We start from the raw sequence: 7,055 nt of genomic DNA, 5'->3' as shown, positions 1-7,055 counted from the left end.
GGAGCCCCACAGAGGGGTTCTGCCAGCCAGGCCCCAGCCCCACAGAGGAGCTAGGCTGCACTCTGGGCCTGGGGCTCCCCTCAGCAGCCCCGTGCCGTGGTGGCAGCCCTGAGGAGGTGCTGCTGGAGCTAAACCTGGTCTCTGCACCATTTCCCCAAGGGAACACTCACTAGCAGGCTCTGCGAGGTCCTCCAGGCTCCTCAGATGTGAGGACAAAGTCCCTCTCGGGTGCAAGCACTAAATGACTTACCTAAGCAGAAAACTGCTGCTCCAGCCCCTCTAGCAGAGCTCTGTGCTGACCTTTCCAAGCCCAAGGAGCATGCTTTATATCGCAGGGAAGGCAAACAGCATTAATTTCATCACCAGCATTGCCCCGCATCACTTTGTTCACCCTGGAGGTAGAAGGTTTTTCCAGGCAGTTTTCTAAGCTGCTGCGTAAGGTCGTCATCCCTCGTCCTGTTTTCTCCCAGCTAAGAGGGGGGAGGTCGCAGGGGGCTTCGTTCAGGACATGGAGGATGTCCACCTGCATTACTCAGTAGCATCTCACCCCACCAGGCTGCTCTGGTGCGTGCCAGCCGCTCGGGGTTTGGGTATGTGACAGTGGTGATGCCTCTGGTGACGACTCCTGTCAGGAACATTTCATGCTTAGCTGGGAGCTGCAGCATCACCATCAGTCCCCTTCTGCCACACACTTCATTAAATATCGTCTCTCTCCAACCTTTAAGGTGCAGCATCCTCAATGCAAACAAGATAAAAATGTGTCAGTGCCCCCTCTGTATGCCTGAGCACCAGGACGGAAAGTTCTATCTCCCTTCTCCATGCCTGATGACACATATTTGTTCTTGTGGCATGGTTCCATCCCCACATCTCCCTCCATGATCACTCAAGACCAGCCCTGCAGTTATTTACCTGATGTACAAGCCAGGGGAGTCCCCCTTTCACCTCACCAGCCACCTGGGTTTGTTCCCACAGCAGGATCGGGCTGGAGGGGCTCAGTGAGGATCCCCCATCACAGCCATAGCCCTTCCTGGACCGGCCACAAGCACACCAAAATGGGCTGCAGGGTCACATGCCGCAGCCAGAGGTCAAGATTTACATCGTGCTGCCTGCGTTGGCACGAGGAAAGCCGCAGCACAGCCATCACCCCCTTCGCTTGCTGCGGGGACAGATCCAGCGCGGCACCAGGCACCTCTTCCCTAGTTCGCTGCCACCAAAGCCATGTGTGATTCCTGCTGGCACCTCTCCAGGTCCCCTCTGTCCCCTGCAGGTCCTTCATCCATGCCTTGTCACAGCAGGGGCTATTCCAGCTCGACTCCCACATCCCCACTTGTTCCCCAACGGCAGCACAAGGCAAGAACTAACAGCATCAGCTGCCTGGAGTCACTCGGAGAAGGCAGCACAGCCGGGCATGCGGTGCTAATCCGGCCTTAGGGCTGGCGATAACCCTGCAGCTTGCAATGAACCAGCAGCATCCGTTCACCAGACAGCCCAGGTCCCCCCTCATGGGCACCCGCAACGCCGGGCCGGGCTCTCCATCTGTCACACATGCCAGTGTGCGTTTAGTGATGGCCGCTGCTGCCCTGCAAGGCATGTTGGTTTGACAGCGGTCACAAGATCCACGCTGCAGCCGTTCACTTGTCACAAGTTGCTGGCTTTGTCCTTCAAAAGAAAGCAGCTGGGGAAAAAATTGGGGGGGGGGCAGACCGTTTTTTGGGATGTAGGAAGTTGGCTGCTTCCCCAGGTCCCTCCTGCACCTACCAGAGAAATAGCAGCTCCCCCATAAGAGCAGGGATACCCCAAGGGATGCGGACAGCAGGGACAGGCTCCTGTAGTGACACCCTATCAAGGGCAGCACCCAGGAAGGGGAGAGCAAGGCAGGGGGATAGGATGGGCCCCAAGGGTGGGGAGGGAGACCCAGTGCTGCGGAGGCCATGGCACAGCACCTCTGCAGAGTGCTCAGCCTCCCCCCAGCTCCTTCCCAGCCCCTCGGGGAAGGGGCTTGCTGCTGCCCTCCTCTTTTAAAGCCTTTCCCTCCCGGCTTGCCATGCAACCCAGGTGTGCTGGAGAAGGCAGGGCTGCTTAGCCCCTTCCCACCTGGCAGCCTCGGCACACCAGCCTGAGGCTGATGCTGTGGCCTCCTTGAGTGCCCTCAGCCTCTGCTTTGCCCTCCAAGTCCCCCAGCACCATCCTCCGGTCCTTGTTCCTGCTGCCCTGCGGGGTGCTCAGAGCCATCCTGGCCACAGGGGACAGATCCTGCCCGTGTTGTTACCTCCCCTCGCTTTCCCAGCTGCTGGGGCTGAGATGCAACGAGTTTGTGTGTTCTGCTGCAGGGCAGCCACCGGCACAGCAGACCCCAGGTTGCACCTCTGCGAGCAGTCACCTCCGAGGGACTTGACAACACGTCCTGCCCCAAACCCACCCCGCTCTCATGTTTCTGAGATTTCCCCCGGGTGTCCCCAGTTTCACCCCTGTGGGGATGGGCCCAGCAGCCTCTCAGGGACAGCCCCGCGGGTCCCGCTGGGATGGCTGGTGGAGCTGCGGATTTGGGATCAGTCCCTGAGGAGCCCGGGCAGGGCAGCGGGCAGAGATCACGGCCGTTACGGCTGCGATAACCAACTTTTCTCCTGGAAAAGGGAGCGACTCTGATTGCTCTTGCTCTGCGGGGCTGACTGTCACGCCTGGTTTTACAGCCAGGCAAAGGAGAAGAAAGAAGTGATTCTGTTTACTTAGGGAGTAATTAATATCCCAGCTCCTGGCACGTACAGAGGGAGCAGAAACCTCCCCCACAGCGCAGGGAGAGCAAGGCTTTGCAGCCCTTTATTATTTCATTATCGGCCCGGCAGGATTAGGAGGGTGGGTCAGGGAACAGCACCGGCTTTAAGCAGGTTTAGCTCCTTTGAAAAGGCTTATCCGGGCTCAGTCGCACTCCCTGGCTGCGATGCAGTTATTTGCTGAGCAGAGGGGTTTGAGTAATGTTGCGGGGGGTCGTGCATTTTTAATAGCAATAAATGGTAAAGCCCAGCAGAGAAAACCTGGGAGGTTCCTTTACCAGGAACTAACTGTATTTCTTGAATTTCAGCGACCAAGGAGGGCAGTTTCTCAGCTCTGCCAAGACCTACATCTCTCCCCGGAGCCAACCAGAGCTTCGGTGCTGCTCGGTGCATGCCCAGGGGGCTTTGGGGTGGTTTCTTGCATGAGCTAGGGCAGGACAGCCATTGCAGGCAGCTTCCTGCAGAGCTGGATGAAGTTTTGCCCTTTCTCCTTCACCGAGTTTCTCCCTGGAGCCCGGGTGGGGTGGCCGGAGCGTGCCGATCCCAGCCCGGCAAGGAAAGAAGAGCCGTGGGAACTGCGGCAGCAAATCCCTCTCCTTACCCAGGCCAGAAACAGCAGGCTGTGGTGGGACGCTGTGTCCCCCCATAAGTAATTCAGCCCCAGGGATGGTGCCCGCAGGTGCTGAGCATCAGGGCAGGGATCCTGCTCGCCCCAGGATCGGGATGAAGCCTCCGAGCCCGGCCAGGTGGTTCTCATTGCAGCCTCTGACTCACCTCCCAAAAATGCCTGTGCTCTCATCATGGCAGGAAACCGCTACCGGGAAGTGGTGAAAACCCTGCGACGCTCTGAAATTCAGCTTCGGCCAGCAAAGGGGGAGACCAAACCACAGCACTCCGGCCTCAATCCCTCTGACGCCAGGGCTAGTCATCGGGGTGGCTTTTCGGCTGAGCGAGTGGTGCATGTGGTTACTCCAGACTCAGCAGCTTCTCATGGGGTGCTGGGGAGTGTTTCCCCCGAGGAGGCCTGACCTCAGAAACATTTCTGAGTAAATTGTCAGCTGGGAGGAATGAGCCCAGCTTGCCGGCGTTGCCCAGGGCTTCCCAGCGAGCCCTGTGGTCCTGGGCTGTGCCAGTGGCCGCTGAGAGCTTGGCCAAGGATCAGGGCCGGGAGGCAGCCCATGGTGGGTTGCAGAACCTGGCTGTGATTTAGAAGCTGATGTAACCCCCAGCTCCTCGGAGGCCGAGAAACCTCCTGGGTCAGGCCCTGGGTCCCATGTGAAGCCAGGGTTGTGGGTGATACCTGCTGCCCACGGGTCACAGAGGCAGAGACCGAGGGTGCAGACCGAGTCCTGCAGCAAACCAGTGGCAGACCCAAAACCCATGTCCAGGCTTATGCATCTCAGGTTGGATGTGATCCCAACTGCTCTCCTCCAGGAGATACCTGCGTTATTTCTGTCTCCTCCCGCTCCGTGCTGGTCCCCTGCATCAGCACCAGCATCTCCCCAGGGAGCTGCAGGGTCTCGATCCTTGCAAGACCCCATGACTGGGGGCTGAGAGGGGCCAAGCCGCAGTCCCCAGGCTCGGTCTGCCCCAAAATGGCTCCATCTCCGCACCGGCCGCTCCTGCAGGCGCTGGCTGGAAAGTTCCCACTGCTGCAGTCGGTGCCTGTCCCCCTGCCAACCCCTGCAGCCCTGCCAGCCCCGATGCAGCGCAGAGCCGCGCTATTTCTGGCTCCACCTTGAGACATGTACCTTCAGCAGTGGGAACGATGCTAAAAGAGATGGATCTGGGATGAGTGCATCCCTTCCCCGTCCCTGTCCCCAGGCGGCTGCCGGCAGACGCGGCAGAGCAGGCAGGGATCTGGAGGAGCCATATGCCTCGAAGCGCAACGCTGCAGTTCATCCTGCAGCAGAGCCATGTCCTCTGCACGCCTCCTCCGGGGCCGCCCGCCACTGCTGTGTAGGCAGCAGGAGCCTGAAATCCAGCCCTGCCCTGGCACAGGGAGCCTGGGGTCCGTGCTGCAGCCGGGATGTGTCAGCCAGGGGTGGCAAAGGGTTATGGCAGGGCCGGGGAGCCCCCAGCCTCTCTGCTTTCTTCCCCCAGGACATGTTCCGTGGGGGGACCAGCTCCTCTAGCAGCTGGGGGCAGGAGCAGGGAAACCCTGGGGACAGGAGGGAGCTCAGGGGGTGTTTAGTTGCCATATTTAACCCTTGGCTTCTTGCACAACTCAAGGCAAACCTTGGCTGCTACTTCTGCCTCAGTTTCCCCAAACAAAGAGCATCCATCACCTTCTCCAGCAAGCCTGGGGCACTGTGCTCTGGACGTATGAGCCTTCTACCCCAAATGATATCTGTGGGGTCTGGGGTACCCTGCAAGCCCTCCCAGGACAGGAGGTTGAGGGATATTTGCTCTTGAAGGGAGCCCGGTGGCCTCCATGGTCACAGCTGGACCCTGTGCCCTGGGCGAGCCCCTTTGCAATGAGAAAGGAGGTGGGGGGATTCACCACCGGCTGTCCCCACCAGCACACCGGCCCCATGCCGCATCCCCCACGCCACGAACCCGTGCCGCCCTCGCACACACGTGGCCCCCGCAACGCCAGTCAGACGGGAATGGAGCCGATCAGGACAAACCTGATGGGCAGACGCCTGCCCACGGCGCGGGAGCCCCGGCTGCTGAGCACCCTTCGGGCTGCCGGTTGGGTTAAGGGAGCTCATTAAAGCTCCCATAATTAAGATAGCCCCAAACGACTGTTTATCAGCACTGAGTGGTGACGGAAGCGATCCCACTTCCGCGTTAGGCATCGCATCTGGAGGCAAACAAGTGGCATCCATGCGGGACCAGGTCGAATCATCTCACGGCTGCGGAGAGCAAAGGGACCCGCTGGCTGTGGCATGAAGCAAGCATCTACCAAGGGTGGCACGGCATCGGGACGGGCTCATGTGAAGTCCCCACAGACCAGCACCAACATGGAAAAGCTCTGCCTGGGTGTGATGTGCCCTCACAGAGGCCGAGATTGTGCTGGTCCCATTCCCCACCCAAGAATAACCTGGCTGCAGCCCCCCATCTCCCTGCCCCGGGCATCATTCCCCCCCACCATGGGCATCCCTGCACTAACCCTCCCATGCTTGAGTGCTTCGCGATGCGGCCGCTCTCAGCCCCTTTCCCCAGCCCACAGCACGGCCGTGGCCAGCGGAGCCCAGCTGGGCACTCAACTCCTATGGGAAGCACTGGCAGGGCGAGGGGGATCCCTGCGGCATAGAGCCACGGACAGACACAGCGCGGTGGGGACAGAGCCCAAAGCAGCCCCGTGGCACCTGCCCAGAGCAGTGTGACAGCTGCTGTCACATCCTCCCACCACGTCTCGTGCTTTCCTGAGCGGAAATTGAGAGCGGGTTAGTCACCGAGAAGGGTGAGGGGTAGGTCAGGACGCTGCACTCCCCAGCAGCCAGCCTATTTCCTTCCGTGACACCTTGCTGAGGACCTCGGGGCTGTTTACAAACGCCGGACCACCGCACAGCGGCTCTGCCCAAATCTCACCCAGAATCAGCTGCAGGTGCTGCGGTTCCCCAGCTGAAAGCATCAGCCAGCAAATGGATGGGAGAGGGTTTTGCCTCCCCTCTGCCCCTAAAGCATCCCTGTGAACCCAGAGAGCCCAGGGAAGGCTTTCTGGAAAGTGCGATGCTCCAAATCACGGCACCTTGGCTCTCGTTTTACGTCACTCTGGGAAAACAAGACAACTACACTATCCACCCAGCTGGCCATCCCGTACCCTCCCTGCAATTTTTGGCCGGTTCCAGCGAGTTTAAGTGGGGACAGAGGGCTGAGGGCTCACCGCTAATTAAACTGCTCTAGGTGTGAAGAGCAATGCCTCCCCGAGGTGTGAGCTCAAGGTTACGGGGTCTCAGGCTGCTGCCAGCCCAGCGGCACGCGGCGTGCGAAACCCCCACGAACGTTGCCAGGAAGGGTGGTCTGAGGGATGAGGAAGGGGCGAGGAAGGCCCAGTGGAGCCGGGGGAGGGAGTGGGGCACCTCTCCGCCTGCTTTACCATTCCCACAGCACTTGTCCAAGTGCTTATCTCACACCTCCCCGTGCAGAGGCTCAGCTCTGCTTTGGTTAGAGCCTCAGGAGAGCAAAGGGCCAGCTGGAGCCTGTGGAGCAGAGCTCCATCCATGGGGAACTGGTTGGCAAAAAAAAAAAATCATTGTTGGGCTGGGCCAGACTCCCTGGAGCCCAGCAGCCCCTCGGGAGGGTGAGGTCAGTCCTGTCGCCAATCAAAAGCTGCTG

The sequence above is a fragment of the Nyctibius grandis genome, chromosome 15 (genome assembly GCF_013368605.1).
Source record: "Nyctibius grandis isolate bNycGra1 chromosome 15, bNycGra1.pri, whole genome shotgun sequence".
NCBI classification, from domain to species: Eukaryota; Metazoa; Chordata; class Aves; order Nyctibiiformes; family Nyctibiidae; genus Nyctibius; species Nyctibius grandis.
Note: the sequence above shows the minus strand (reverse complement) of the source record.